The sequence below is a fragment of the Triticum aestivum genome, chromosome 5A (genome assembly GCF_018294505.1).
Source record: "Triticum aestivum cultivar Chinese Spring chromosome 5A, IWGSC CS RefSeq v2.1, whole genome shotgun sequence".
Classification (NCBI taxonomy): domain Eukaryota; kingdom Viridiplantae; phylum Streptophyta; class Magnoliopsida; order Poales; family Poaceae; genus Triticum; species Triticum aestivum.
The window spans coordinates 441638178-441647201 of NC_057806.1; positions in this window are offsets into that span (position 1 = coordinate 441638178).

The window sequence follows — 9024 nt, forward strand, 5'->3', positions numbered from 1 at the left end:
GTGTACTCGGCAAAATCGGCCTACCTGCAACAGTTCGTTGGTACATACACATCAATCAATTTCAAGAAGATATGGTCTGCCAAAGTAGAGCCTAAGTGCAGATTTTTCATATGGTTTTGGCTGAACGAGATGATCCTGACAAAAGATACCTACAGAAGTGCGGACTGCCAAACAATGGCGCCTGCAACCTTTGCGACTAGGCGATCGAGTCACCTGCCCACCTCCTTCTACACCGCACCTTCACGCGCTAGGTCTGGTTCCTAATCGCAGATTGGCTTGCCCAGCCAACGCCCATATTGCCTGTTGACTATAGTGCCTCTCCGTCGACATGGTGGTAAGGCACAACATGCGGCCTGCCTCCTCACCATCTCGCTGTGGCAATCTATGGTTGCTGGAACATATGGAAGGAGCGGAACCGAAGGGCCTTCGACAACTCAATCTGTAACGCAAACCAAGTGTTCTGCTTACTCAAACAGGAGGTGGCTATTGCCAACGCTCGCATCACCTGGAGCGTCTTTGGAGAAAATGAGCCAGAACCCGAGCCAGATTAGGACTTTTACTTTATGATGAATTGTGTGGCCTGAGGGAGCCCAAATCCCTAACTCTATAACTGAAACTTATATATTCGCTCCTCTCCTGAAATGCAATGGCAGTACACTTGCCTTTTTCCCTAAAAAGGAAATTCTTTGCAAAGCTACTAATATTGGGGTGCCATTCGGTAACAACAGTCATGATGTAGTTGTACCTATTAATGATTTGCTAGATTTCAAGGCTGAGCAGGAAATGATTATGTTAAAGAAAAATGTGGCCACTCAACCAATGGGTGAGAGTAATATAGGTCAGATAGCTATTTAGGCAATTGGGGTTTTACGTGAGGATCTTGCCCCTAAGAGTAATGACTAATTGGAACATCATACAGATATTCCAGGTTCTCCCAGGGGAGGTGGAAAAGACTAATCATGTGGACATGCCAATTCCCCCAAAGAAGAACGTACATACCCGTAGACCAAAAAGTGCGGCGTGGTTCGCGAAAAAAACATCAAAGTAAATTTCCATAATGAATAGTGAGAGTGCTTTTATGGAATAGCAGAGGTCTTCTACACTTGGTTGAACGGAGCTTTTTGGTAGAAACTTGTAGAGAACAAAATTTAGATTTCACGGCTCTTTCGGAGACCGATAGACCAACCTTTACCTCCCAGTTTTTGGGTACTATTTCATGAACTTTAGATTTTATTTGGTATTGCCTTTCCACCTCAGGGAAGGTTCGCTGGGATTTTACTTGGGGTTAACAAGGCATCCCTTGAGGTGAGAAGATTGTATATATGTGGGTGAATTTGTTGTCAAGTACCACATGCGGTAAAAAACTGACGACTTTGGTTGGGCTCTTATTGTGGAGTAGGGTGCGGTGCTAATTGATCACAAACACCGATTCCTTGTTGAGTTAGTACGATTTGTGGGGATGATGAGCTACCTATCCTGGTGGGGTTGACTTCGATATTATTCATAGAAAGAAGAAAATAATAACTATAACTTCGATGGTAGATGCTATAATTGAAAATCTGGATATGAGGGAGGTCGTACTTTCAGGTCGACAATATACTTGGGATAATAACCTTCCAAATCCAACATATGAGAAGCTCTAGATCATGTTCTGGATTCTGTGGATTGGGAGCAAAAGCTTCCTCTTATAACAGTGTGAGCATTACAAAGAGGACTTTTGGAGAATGTTCCTCTACTAGTGGATTCAGGTGAGGCAACTCACCTAGGGAACAAAATGACATTTTCGTTCAAACTTTCTGGTTTGAGCGAGTATGTTTTCTTAATTGGCACAGACAGAATGGGTAAAGGAAACTAGAGGTAGTGCGCATATTGAAAGATGGTTGTTCAAAATCCAATATTTTAGACAATTATTGTAGGGTTGAGCTAAGAATACTAGTGGATTATATGAAGTTGAAAGTGATAAGTTACTACATATTATTGATGAGTATGATATTAAAGCGGATGTGATTCCTCTCTGTACAGCAAAATGTGCTACTAAACACGAAGTTGAGGAGAATCTTGTTAAACTCTTAAGGGAGGAAGAGATTCATTGGGCCAACGTGCCAAGGTAAGGAAAGTTAGGGAGGGGGCAATAACACCCAATGCTTCCACTTGATTGTGAATGGAAAGAATAGTAAGAAGAAAATTATTCAACTTGAACATGATGAAGGGACTATTGTAGGTCAGGAGAACCCAGAATCGTACATAAAAAATATATAAGAAACTATTCCCCTCCCTCCCCTATCTAATTTTGTGTCATTAGAGGAAGACATGAGAGAGGATATCCCGCCACTCTGTTCGGAAGAGAATTTGTTCTAACAATTCCCTTCACGGAGGAGCGGAGGAGCTTTATGATGTGATCCTTCAAATGAAAAATAATAAAGCATCTGGACAAGATCAGTTCCCACCGCTTCCAGAGTCCATATTGAGAGGAATGAGGGCCCACTGGCCCAGTCCAAAGAATACAGGCCGACTAGGTTAGTACCCCCTAGTCTAGGACACCATCAGTGGACCCTAAACTAGTCTTTGACGCCAAGGACGACGCTCTTGGATTTCGGTTCCAGAGTCTTTGGCTCGGCAAGCGAGTTCCTGTGCATGGTTCCTTCAGTTCGGCTTGAAAAGTCCTTGGCAAGGTTGTTGGTCTTACTCAGGGCCCGTCCCCATCGCACATGGCATCTGATTTTTACCTTGGTAACTGTGTCTTCTGGGGAATCGCATTGCTTTATGGCGAAACATCGAAGCGTCGGCCCCTCGCCCCTTTTATTTACGAGCCGGGCATGCGATTTGAGCATACGCCCGATTCCTCTTTTTGAGCAAACCGCACAAGTTCTCCCCTCCTCCCAAGTCCAACCTTGAGATCTTCCCATGGCGAGCGATGCAGGTTCTTCGAGGCGCCCTCACGGCCCTGTTAGAGGTGACTGGGGCAGCTATGTCGTCTCGCGCATCCAATTGGAGCGCCTGGCCAACCAAGGATACCTGCTAGATTCACATCTGACAGCGAACCACACATGATTAACATCCATCAACGGGCAGGTACACGTAGAGAGTTATCCTTCTATTCAAAAGGATGAAAGGGTATGCTTTGTTTCCATCCTACTGCACGGCTTAGGATTTTCTATTCACCCCTTCCTCTAGGATTTGTTGGAGTTCTATGGGTTGCAACTTCACCACCTCACCCCCAACTCGATTTCACATATCGCGGGGTATGTCGCCCTATGTGAGATGCACCTCGGGTGCGAGGCGCACTTAGGGCTATGGAGGAGGTATTTATGCATAGTGCACTGCTCACCTACTGAGAAACTATATGAGGTTAGAGTAGCCAAAGTTCGCCGGATCGATGGGACCGAATACCCATGAGGAACACCTCAGGAGGATAGCAATGTCTGGCCAACTGAGTGGTTTCAAATAGACGACGTCCCTCTCCTTGACCCTATTCGGCCCGGACTCCCTCCCTTCACCTCGGAACCCCCGAAGAGGCACTATAGATGGAGGCCGCAGGATACTGCCCAAGAGGACGGTGTCGAAGTAACTAAGCTGGCAGCTCAGGTGAAGCAATTGGCAAGGACCGGCCTTACCATAATTGACGTAATGGCCACTACAATAAACTGAAGAGTCCAATCACTCCGGCAGTGCCCTCACATGTTGTGCGCATACAACAGGACCGAAGACTCCTCCCAACCAATTCGACGGAGATTCTTCGACCAAGCAACCTTTGGGACAACGCTGGCCGGCATTTACCAGGGAACGACGCGGGACTTCGCCCGGCGACAGTTCTAGGACGGGCTGTCCTACTACAATCCTGCCGACATAGTAAGTTGTCCCATAGTTCCTCGTATATGCGAGTCATTTAATAATCAATTCATCTAACCAATCCTTAACTGATTTTGAATAGAGATGGAGGCGTTGGGTAGAGGCTCTAAGTAGTCTTGCGCCCGAACCGGAGACACACCGCCAAGCGAAGGATCCCCTCTATCACGAGGACGAGGACCTGGCCCTTATTTATGAAGGGAGGAAGTATTATATGGAGTGCCTTTACGGCTCAAGGGTAGTTCTCACCCCCGATGCACCGGGGACGACGCCAGCTTCATCGGTAATGCCCCCTTCCTCTAATCGAAAGTGAGCTCCTCGTCCCCAAGCCCCTAGTCATGTGACTTCTCCTCCAAAGGGACGGTGTTTGAAACACCCACGCAGAGAAACGGCTCCTCGAGGGAGCCCCTGTAGAAGGCACAAGAAGCTAGGGCACAGGTGGAAGTCATGGGGGCGGGTGGAAGTGCTCCCTCAATTCTCAGGTAATCTCCCTGTTACAGTATTCAACAGGAACGATAGTCTGGATTTTAACTTTCTAATCACTTGCAAGCAGTCCTCTCCTTCTTCAATGCTAACGGGCGTGAGGGCCGGGGTGACATCGGGTCCGAGCAGAGAGGCCGAAGTACATCTTACTTTGAGAGCTACTCTCTAAGTTTCTCAGACCAAAGACTCAGAGGCCTTCTCGGCCACTAATTCCAAGGTTGAGTGCGTCGTAAATCACCATCAGCGAAATACCTCTCTCAGGAACTTGGCCTTTACCGAGCAAGAGTTTAATGCTCTGAGCTCGGTGGACGTGTACCTCGGAGCGACTCGCTCTTTGTCAGAGCAATCAGTGGGTGTTATATCATAGGGCCTACAGGTAAAGTTTTGCCCGAGCCCATTTTATCTTGAAGATTTCTTATACCTTTCTATTTGTTTAAAGACAAACAAGACTGCCAACCATGGTAGTAGCCCCTAAGGCTTGATATGGGCAAAGTTGCCCGTAGCGAGGCTTGAATTTAACATAGAAAGCCTTTTATGGTAGAGTGCTTGGGCGAGGAATGATCAACTATCTGAATCCCTTTCCCAAACAAAGGAGAAATTGGAGGCCACCTTTGTCATGGTGGAGTGGGTTAAAGAGTTCACCAGGGAGGCGCACGGTAAGTGCTTGTATTTTATATAAAGGTCTCGCTGTTGAGATTATGAGAGTGCCTGATAACATAATCCAATGTAGGAGCAGAAGCCTTGGGTCATCTTGAAAGAGATCTTAGGCAGGCCCGCGAGGATTTAATGTATACAGAATCGCAACGCCAAGCAAACCAACATGTGCTGACCCAGAGGAGGGATGGTACTAATGCACTTAGGGCAGAAAATGCCCGAAAATCCCAAGAGATTGAGAGTTTAAAAGCTCAACTAGCTGTTGCTGAGGTGAAGAATCACCGAATAGATGAGACGATTTTTGGTAAGTTTTTATTGCAAGAATCGTTCCTGAGGACGAGGATTGCCCGAGGTGATTAGCAGGCTAACACTTGTGTCTTGGCAGCTGCCCTATCCGGCTAACGCATTGACTCCCTAGGTTCGGTGCCCGAAGACATGGCGGCTCATCTATCCATGGTGCACGAGACTGCGCGGAAATTGATGAAGGACGTCTTCAAGGCTTTATGGCCTGAGGTGGAGCACGTGCCCGAAGATATGCCTGTCCTAGCCGAACGTCTGAAATGGGCTCGGCGCCGAATCTAGGCTTGGAAGTTGTCCGCCTGTCGGGAAGGGGCGAGGGAGGCTTGGGCCATGGTTAAGACCCGGTAACAGGCATTGACCTGACGTACCTGGCCGAGGTAGGACCTATGGTGCCGGATGGAGAAGAAATACCCACCAGTCTCATATACGAGAGTGTCATGCATGCTGCTTGGTTTTCACAGAAGGTCTACGCCCTAGACACCTTAATAGATGGACTAGACCGGGTGTAATTAAGTGATTATGTATGAATCTATGTATCAAAGTACTTTACGTCACTATTCAAACCACGCATCCAAACTCTGTCAACCAACCATCTACTTCTACCTCCTCGGACAGTGGCCGAAGAGTGTCCCTTACTACTGGTTGAGGTAATCCGACTAGGTGCTTCGGGAGACGAGGCAATCCGGCTATATGGCTCGAACGACAAGAGTGAGGTGGAGAGTTATGTTATATTACTTTTTAATGTAAGAAACATCTTTCGAGAAAAATAGTTCTTCCAATAGTTCCTTTCCTCGGGTAGTTGTGTCAAGCACATGAGTCTGAAGACGGATGATCTCGGGGGTAAAAACCCTGGTCGGGGTTTGAAAGACCCCCTCCATTTTATTCCTATGTCATGGCTGACCGATTTGTACATTTAGGAGCACTAGCTTTCGGCTTTGTCCGTTAGAGGTACTACGCCAGCTTACCCGGGAGTAACAATCACAACAGTGCTCCCTTTTCCCCTTAGCTAAATCTCTCTGGGTTGATGGGATCTTTATGACACTGTCACCCATGTTTCAGGATCTTTATAATGGTGAGCTTCAACTGTTTAACCTAAATTTTGAGATAAAAACCTTGTTTTGTTAAGGAAGAGGCGGTGAGCATTGAACAATTTAGACCGACTTGCCTAGTAACTGTTAGTTTTAGGATTTCTACCAAAGTGGGTAAAAATATGACTAACATTAGTAGCTCGTTCTGTGGTTCAGCCAATGCAAGCTACCTTTATGCCTGGCCGACACATCCTAGAGGGGAAGGTAGTTCTGTGTGATACGTTCCATGAAGTACATTAGAAGAAACTCGATGAAGTTATCTTTAAAGTAGATTTTGAGAAGGCCTATGATAAGTCAAATGCTCTTTCTCGCAACATGTATTGACAATGAAAGGATTGGACTAGGCTTGGAGAATCTAGGTTGAATATTTTGTTCAGGGAGGTAGCATGGGGGTGAAGGTAAATGATGCCATTGGTCATTACTTTTAGACTTAGAAAGTTCTACGGCAAGGTGATCCTTTATCACCATTTCTTTTTAATGTTGTCCCAGACACGCTGGCTATTCACATTGGTAGAGCCAAAGAGGATAGTTAGGTAGGTGGATTAATCACATCTAGTATTTTTGAGCAAATTAATCCCACATCTAGTGGATGGGGTAGTTTCTATTTTATTATATGTTGATGACACGATCATTATTATGGAAAATGATTTACATAAGGCGGTGAATATGAAATTGGTGTTATATCTTTTTGAACAATTGTCCAGACTCAAAATTATTTTTCATAAGTGCAAATTGTTCTGCTTTGGACGCGCCAAAGAGGTTGAGTCCAATTACAAGAAGTTATTCAGATGTGTGGACCCAATTAACAATTAATCGCAAATAAGGGTTTTGAGAAGAGTCATTGTCTCCATATAGGAACACCGGTGGAAGAAACTCCTAAAGCAGGGAAGAAAGGTGAAATTTGTAGTTTACGGTTTACGTATCTCTATATCCAATTAATAATTGGAATTAACTAATAAACAATAAAAATGCATTGAGGATAGACCGAGAAGAAGCTGAGTTGTTGGAAGGGTAAACTGATGTCGTATGGAGGCAGGCTGATCCTCATGAACTCGGTACCCACGAGGTTGCCTATGTTCATACTCTCGTCCTTGACAAATATTTTGCTTAGTAAATTGCTTTATAGGCTCGTCTCAAGTCACCTCGGAACCATTCGATTCACCCTTTTTGGAAGCTTTGGCTGAGAACTAAACTTGCTTTTTTTATAAGGGGGGATTTCATATTGTAGATGGTTGAGCAACTAGATTCTGAGAGGATGCTTGGCTTGGGGATACTACCTCTGGCTTTAGAGTATTCTTCTCGGTATAATATTGTTCAGCGCAAGGAAGATCACGTTAGCTTTATGTGGGTCAAATTTGTTGAATATCAGAGCTTTGATCGGGGATACGTGGTCATTGGAAGTTGACGCCTTCTGGAGTTTTCATTGTCAAATCTATGTACATGAATTTGATTAACTCTCAACCACATTTGAAATACAAAAGTGCCACACAAAATTTAAATTTTCATTTTTCGGAACCTTCCAGTTTTTTTGGGCCGGTTTTCTCTAGTTTTTTTTCTTCCAATTATGTCTGGGTTTTCTTGTTTTTCCCTTTTCTCCTTTTGTCCTTTTCCTTTTTCCCTTTTTCAATTCATAAACCTTTTTCAAGATGCAAAGATTTTTTTAAACTCATCAACATTTACAAAGTTGTGAACTTTTTATAAAAATTCACTAGTTTTTTTAATGTGAACCTTTTCCTACAATTATTGAACTTCTCCAATCAAATACGTGAACTATTTTTAAAATTTTGATTTTTTTTCTCCAAATAATGAACATTTTCGAATTGGCGGAACGCACATTTTTTTTCCAAATTTGTGTTCTTTTTTAAAATTTAGATTTTTTAAAATTCCGTGAACTTTATCAAACACATGAACATTTTTTTGGAAAGATCAACAGCTAATGAATTTTTTTATTTAGATTTTATTTTTCCAAAATCAACGGTCAACTGGTCAACCACTCACCGGTTAACCGAGCGAGCATGCCTACCACTACTAGGCCGGCCCATAGCAACGGCGCATGAGCGCTAGCTCGCTAGCCATTGTTATAAGCACTGACTACGAGCTCTTTATGTTTATACAGTGCTCCTTCTGGACACCTGTTCGCGTCCAATAGATAAGCTTTCGCCTATGGCAACACCAAGAGGGCCGACCCAACAGCGAGATGTCACTATGGCTAGTCGATATACTATAGCCATTCTTTTTCTAGATATTTTATTCGGTTATATAATGAAACTCAGATTTTGTATTTTAACAATAAGAGCATTTCGAACAAATTATGTATTTTTACATTTTTTGATTGTTTATAACAAAAAAATTCAATTTTCAAACATATTTTAGTATAGGTGAATAATTTTCTAACATCTTTTCCATTGTTTGGTAAACATTTTTAAAATAGATATTGGACATTTTATAATATATGATCGACATTTTTAAAATATACGATGGACAGTTTTATAATAATCAATGAACAGCTTTATGATTTTTGAACATTTTCTGAAAGCACAAACATTTTTCTAAGAAAAAGGAAATAATCACCATGTATATAGAAAAAATGTTGAACGTATATTGCAAAAAACTTTAAAAATGAAAATGTGCAAAAGGAAAAAACCAAAAGAAA